At 46.0% G+C, this 6,931-nt stretch overlaps 1 long non-coding RNA gene across 1 annotated transcript; it reads left to right on the top strand.

The window, feature by feature from the left end:
- The first annotated feature begins 2,788 nt into the window (after positions 1 to 2,788).
- LOC127218719 (uncharacterized) lies at positions 2,789 to 6,072 on the top strand. The gene is made up of 2 exons (XR_007834237.1): positions 2,789 to 3,195; positions 5,633 to 6,072. It is a non-coding gene; the product is annotated as an uncharacterized LOC127218719 (long non-coding RNA).
- The last annotated feature ends 859 nt before the right edge of the window (positions 6,073 to 6,931 follow it).

A 6,931-nucleotide genomic window follows, 5' to 3' on the forward strand; every position in this document is an offset into this window, starting at 1 on the left:
CTTTATCTCTACAGGGCACCAGGAACTCACATGGTGTACATACATGCATGCAGGCAAAACAACCATACTAATAAAATAATCATGATGGAAGCAATGAATTACACAGTCATTGTGACCAGAGCAAATCATATTTCACTGTGCTTCTTGCATCTCCATAATTGGCGATTTTAACATTTTTGCCTAATGCCTCTCTTGCATCTGCATCTCTTGAGTCTGCTGTGAATGTCCCCCCCCCCCCAACCTCTATCCAGCCTTTGACTCCTGAAGAGATCAGGGCTTCTGGGGCTTCTCTTTCAGCACCCCAGCTGGGGGATCTGAAATGTATCTCTTTAGTCTGTTTTCAGTTTCCCGTATCTTTAGTGTGAGATGTAACTTCATGCTTCCCTGTGTAGAGATCTTTTGACAGTTTCTGGTTGTAGGGTCAGCTCACAGTTTCTGGTTGTAGGGTCAGCTCTGGAAGTAGATGGGGCATTCTAAGGGGCTCTGGAGGTCTACCCAAACCCCTCCTCTCCTGCCTCAGTAGCCAGACTTAGAGCAAGCATAATTTGGCAGTATGTGGAGTTAGCAAGGTCAGACTTCATGTTTGTGGCACTGACAGTTAAACCGGGGTCTTAGGAATTCTGTAGTTGAGCAAGCATAATGCAGCACCCATAACCTCTCCCCAGCCCACAGACTGCTGAGCCGTCTCAGTTCCTCATTCCTTCCCAGCTCCTCCTGTCCAGCACCTTCCATAACAGGCCTTGTCCTGAGCCAGCATCCCTGTCTGGGGACAGACAGAAGGGGACAGAAGTCTCATCTCACACCAAAGTGCAAAATGACAATGCCCCTGAGATTATTAAAACCCAGGAGTCCTACAGTGCAGTCACATTTAGAGAAGCTGTGGGCTAGCCTGGGACACTGATCATCTCAGATCAAGACCCCAGCTATCCACACTGTCTAAGGTTCATACTTCTACCTTCAGGAACACAGCTGAGACACAGTCCTTAAAAACCAAGGCAGACAACAGAGATCACCACTTTCCATAACTTAAGTAAAGCCTACTGAACTCCTGAAGCCTTAGGACTAATTTACCAGGTAGTTCCTTCTTCTCTAATTATAGCACTGACTTTGGGGAAATTGCCTCAGAAAGGAACTGTGGGTTCAAGGTGTCTAGTCAACTATTTTTTTGCTGGGGAAGAGTATGATATTCCGATGTTCTTACTCTGCCACAATTGCAGGTTGGTAAGATCCCACAGAAAGAGGGACCAGGAGAGGAACAGAGTAAAACAACGCAAGGTTAGACCACTCTTTCTCTCCTGGGTTGGCCCTGTCATTTCCCTTGTCAAAGCAAAGTTCTCATTTTATATATTACAAATCCCACAGGGACTCATTTCTTTCTGGTCTAGAGTACAGTTCCTCCCCTTCCGGGACCCATGTTTTCTTACCATGCACAAGGTCAGGTCTCTAAGAGGGTGGGAACCCTCAAGAGACTCTGTAGATTCACACAAGCCTGGCATTCATACCCCATCATGACCCTCCTCTTCCTGCCTCAATAACCAGCCTCAGAACAGACATAATGGGTGCTCTCCCAGCAACCTCAAGTCCTCCCTCGCTCTCACAGAGAGCAAGGCATTTGCCCTCACCACAGCTCTGGTGTCTCCAAGTCTTCAGCAGTCAGTGCTTTGATAGAAGAAGTCTGAAGATGTCCAGGATTCAAGATTCCTACAAGGAAAGCAGGTTGGTTTTACTTGAGTGAGATGGGTTGTGCTAGCAACTCCCCCACCCCACATCCACCCACAAACAGTAGACAGGACCTGACATTGGGTGGGGAAATAAGGAGAAAGACGATGAGGGGCAGGGAGGTTGAGGATGCTGCAATGGACCTGGTTTACTTAGTCTGTGTTTTGGAAGTTAAGTACCTTGAATCTCAGAGTAATGTAAGCTTCCAGACTGAGTGGCAGTCAGATCTGGGTGGCCAGAAATGGCCAATATATAGCCGATGTGTGAATGCTTGATGACGTGAAGTGGACTAGTTCCATGAATACTAGGGTGTCGGCACTCTTGGACTTTGAGCGTTTAGTCACTCCAGGAAGTGTTATGAGGAACTTCCATGCTCTATGCAATTCTGGTTGAAATGGACAAAAACAAGAACAAAAAGGACAATAAAGAAACAGAAGTGAAACTACATGGTAAAACATGGGGCAGGCATGTAAGCACATGTAAGAAGGGCGAACAGAGGCAGAGGTTAAGGGCAATTTGTCATATATAGTAAATACCTGCATGAAAGAAATTGATTTAATTGAAAAAGAAATGAAGTTCTTGTAGTCTCTTAGCAGGAGCTCCCGCCTTCCATCTCTGCCAGCCTTCCACGAGCAGCCTCAGTCCTGGTGCTTCCTGAGCAGGTGCTGGAGGGACAGGAGGAGGGAAAGAAGTGACATCCTGAGGAGAAGGACAGGCATGCAGAGGGCTGCTGCAGCAGTGCAGGCAAAGAGCATCCCCCTTGTCCCTGCAAGGAAAGGCTCCAGTGGCCTGAAGGAGTCTCAAGCAATGCACCAATGCATGCTTTTCTAGTTCTTTGCTTCTGTGAGTAATCTCAGGAAAACTCAAGCTCTTGTTTTGTTTTTAGTTTTGGTGGGGTTTGTTTTAGTGCACACACACATATTTTGCATAAACTGGGCTTTCCTGTGACATTTTCCTAAACACAAAGGACATGCTTTGGTCATACTCATCTCTTTAGCTCTCTCTCTTCCAGTGCCAACAGAGACCTCAGATTTGGATACACAGGGGACAAAATGTCCATCTCCCTGGGGACTCTGTAGGGGTGCATTGTTTGGCCTGTATAGCTCCACCCTAGGCCTGCTCCTGCCTCAGCTGCCTGCTGCTGGGAGGGAATGCAGCCCATACTGTCACAGTCAGGGACAGGTAGGCTGCTGCCTGGGTATGAAAAGAGTGAGTATGCTCCAGTCACTGCTATGGCAGAGGGAGATAGTGTCACCGACTCCTTACTTGATGACTTACTCATAATTATACGTCAATCTGTTTCCCATCTCCAAGAGAATTTGAGCAAGGAACTTGTATGTGGAATTAAAGAAATAAAATCCACAGTGTTGGGTGTTGAAGGAGAAGAAGTCTCCAGAAGCCCTGATTTGTCAAGAGTCAGACACTGACGCAGGCCCAAGGCTTGAGAAGGACACAGCTCCATTCTGGCTCTGCCAGGTAATGCAAGTCCAGGCAAAAGGCTGAGGGTTGCTTCCTTCCACTTCCCCATCTTTCCAAGGTTTCGTTTCTTAGGAAAAGAAAGCACAGTTCTCAGGCCTCCTGTCTCCACCCTTCTAATATCAAGAAGCAAGGGCTACTTCCTGTTGGGCAATAGTCTTCCTTTCCAGTCAGTGTGATGTCCCTGAGCTCTGGCTTGAGACTGAAGAAACTGTATCAGAAGAGCCACTCACTGAGTCCCTGGCAGAGCAAGGGGGGAGACTGTTTGGATGATCACTGACTGTGTTCATAGGTTTCTTTTGTGGTGAGGTGGCCTCATGCAGCCCTGGCTGTCCTTGGACTCGCTGTGCTGCCTGCCTGGACATGGAACTCCTAATCCTTCTGCCACCCTCCCCCACAAGGTCCTGGGATCATAAGTGTGAGCCTCCAGGCCTGCTGGTTTTTTATCTCAATTCTTGTTCTTGCTCTCTCTTTATTGTTAATGCTTTCTGTTAGTTAATGCTCAAAATAAAGGAATGCTTCTGCAGTTTTCACACATTTACAGCTTTGTCCCTTGCCCCATTTTTTCTCCCTTATGTCCGTCCCCTCCCCCACTAGTCTCTTCAGTAACTTCCTTCTCCTTCCAATAGATACCTGTGATTCTACTTTTCCTGTAAAAGACAGCTGCAATGGTTTCTTTTTCCTCTTTTTATTAGTCTCTTCTTCCTCATCAGCTCATCCTCGTTTCTCTGTCTCTCTCTCTCTCTCTCTGTGTGTGTGTGATCTGTGTCTCTTTCTGTCTGTGTTTGTACATTTCATGTTAAGCACACATCCTATCACTGTACTTTACAGCTCCATCTCTCCAGGAATTTTTATCTTTGCCACCACACACAGTTTAATTGAATGTCTACATTTTCTAGTCTTGATTTACTACATTTTACATATTTCAGCTCCCTATTTTTTTCAGCTTCATCATTTTACAATGGAATCTGCAAGGAGTATGCAAATCACTTCCTTCTCTGATTAGCGATGGAGTCCTGACCTAGATTTATCTAATAAGTCTGGTGTCATTCTCTAAACACACACACACACACACACACACACACACACACACACACACACACACGAGAGAGAGAGAGAGACAGAGAGAGAGAGAGACAGACAGACAGACAGAGACAGAGGTAGAGAGACACAGACATGAGACAGAAGAGAGAGATCTGGTTCTTTCCTATGACTTTCAGGAATTTGTTGGTGTGCCTCCCCTGAAATAGTCTCTGTGTGCCTTCTGTCCCTTTCGTAATGTTTTCACAATGGAGTATTATTCATCTTTCATCTTGGTTTATGTCCCCAATGTAGCATGCGTTCTAATAGGTCTTAATAAGAAAAGCCTGAAGTCAGATGTAGGGGAAAATGCTGAAAGACCAGAGAAATAAAAGAGCAACACCCAGCCCCATCTTACCTCTTCAACGCCCCAGCTGAGAAAGGGTGACTTCCTTTTTCCTCCGGCCAATATTCCTCTTCCTGCATATCACTTCCTGTCACCTCCTTGGGTAGCTAGTTGCTGGCTCCACCCTCTGACCCTCAGGCATGCTTTATTTGTTAGAGTCCAATCAGGACATTATCACATCCCAGAACGTAGGTTTGTAGTCACTGAGAACATTCTCTCTGGTCTCCAGCAGCCAGTGAGACAAGTGCTGACGCTAAGTGGCTTCAGGGTATAAAGTGACTAAGATGTCTCTCAGTGTGAGTGCCAGCCTAGTGAGTGTCTTCAGGAGCCGTAGCAGGCCACACAGGCTTTGTCACCTTCACCGTCGGTATCTAGCTATGTGTGCAAATCTCTTGTCCTTGTGTTTTCTTGGTTTCTGGTACCTTGCGTTTCTGGTACCACAGGCCAGTGAGTCAGTGACTCATGGAGGAATTTCACATTCCCTTAGAACAGCAATACTCAAGCTCTGGTTCTCAACCCCTTTGGGAGCTGGAGGACCCTTTCAAAGAGGTGGCCTCCGATCATCAGAAAACACAGATGTTTAGATTATGACTCAGCAGTAGCAAAACTACACACATAACATAGCAATGAATATAATTTTCCGGTTGGGGGTCACCACAACATGAGGAACAGTATTAAAGGGTCATAGTGTAAAGAAGATTGAGAGCCACCGAATTAGACAGTTGTGTCTTTACACGCACTACCCTGATAACTTATGATAGTGGTCTTTATTCTCAATGCCTGTCTGTCTGTCTGTCTCTGTCTCTGTCTGACTCTGTCTCCTGTCCACCACCACCACCCCCTTGCCCTGTGCTTTAAAAATTCTTGCTTCCTAGCACTCAGGAGGCAGAGGCAGGCTGATCTCTGTTTTTCAGGCCTGTCTAGTCTACAGGGTAGCCAAGCCTACATTGAGAAACTCTGTATCAAAAACCAAACCAAACCAAAGTTCTTTCTTATTGTTTGCCCTAACAGGCTTGCAGTTCACAGCAATTCCCCTTCCTCGGTTTCAGAGTGCTGGGATTGCAGAATGAGGCATTGGACAGGACACAGCCTCAGCACTCATTCTCTAGTTCTGGGAAAGAACTTTCTGAATCATGTCAGGGCTGCATCTTCCTTGGCTTGTACATCCTGGTGAATGCTTCTCACATCTGTGGCCAAGCATTAAGAGCTTGTTTTGTGGGTTGGAGAGATGACTGAGCACTGAAGAGCACTTTCTCCTCTTCCACAGGACCTGGGTTCAATTCTAAGCACCCACATGGCAGCTCACAGCTGTCTGTAACTTCGGTTCCAGGGGATCTGATGCCCTCACACAGACATACAAGCAGGCAAAACACCAATGTACATAAAATAAAGATAAATAAATCATTGAAATTTTTAATTTAAAAAATAAAGAACTAGTTTGTTGTTTCATGGGTTTGTTTTGTTCTTGTTCTTTCTTTTTTAAAACAGGGTTTCTATGTGCAGCCCTGGCTGTCCTAGAACTCACCATTATAGACTAGCCTGGTCTCAAACTCACAGAGAGCTGTCTCCTTCTGCCTCCCAAATGCTAGGATTAAAGGCAAGAGCCTCTATGGCAGGCAAAGATCATTTTCAATCCCTAAAAAAGTTACTGGTTTTGAGAAACAATTAAAACAAATGTACCTGTGAAGATTGGTCTTTTAAAGTAGGGGGATTCAGGAACATAGGGGTTGAGAAAGAATCCAAAGACCTCACCTGTGTTCAGAGCTCACTTTAATACTGTACCCCATCCCAAGCTGCAAAGGAATGCCATAATGTCACCATGGTGAGGAAGACTAAAAGATAAAATATTCATGAAGAAAAATGAGCAACACCTCTCCCATGAGTAGGCTCTGTGCCCGCCTTGTGATTACAATTGAAGTGAGGGGTTTAGTGCCCTGCATGTGTATGCTGTCTATGGGACATTTGGATGATCTCACAGCAGCAACTCATAATAGGAATCACGTGTGTCTGGGGAGCAGCTTGGGAACTGCTCCTTTGTGAAAGACTCCATCAGGGACCTGAGGCTGGGGACTAATCTGCTCCATGGCAGCTCTGACCCAATTCCCATGACATGCCACAAGTTGTACTGCCTTACAGATTGATGGCTAATCTGTTTTGGAGAGATTCTCTCCATCCTTATAGACAGAAGCCAAAAGATGTCAAAGAGTGGAGACCAGTGTGGCTGTGGAGGGAGCGGTCAGTCACTGTGGCAGTGACAGAAACTCATAGTGATGCCACAGTATTAATGGCCACACTGGAGCTGCCATTGGT

This window comes from Phodopus roborovskii, unplaced genomic scaffold (genome assembly GCF_943737965.1).
Source record: "Phodopus roborovskii unplaced genomic scaffold, PHOROB, whole genome shotgun sequence".
Taxonomy (NCBI): Eukaryota; Metazoa; Chordata; class Mammalia; order Rodentia; family Cricetidae; genus Phodopus; species Phodopus roborovskii.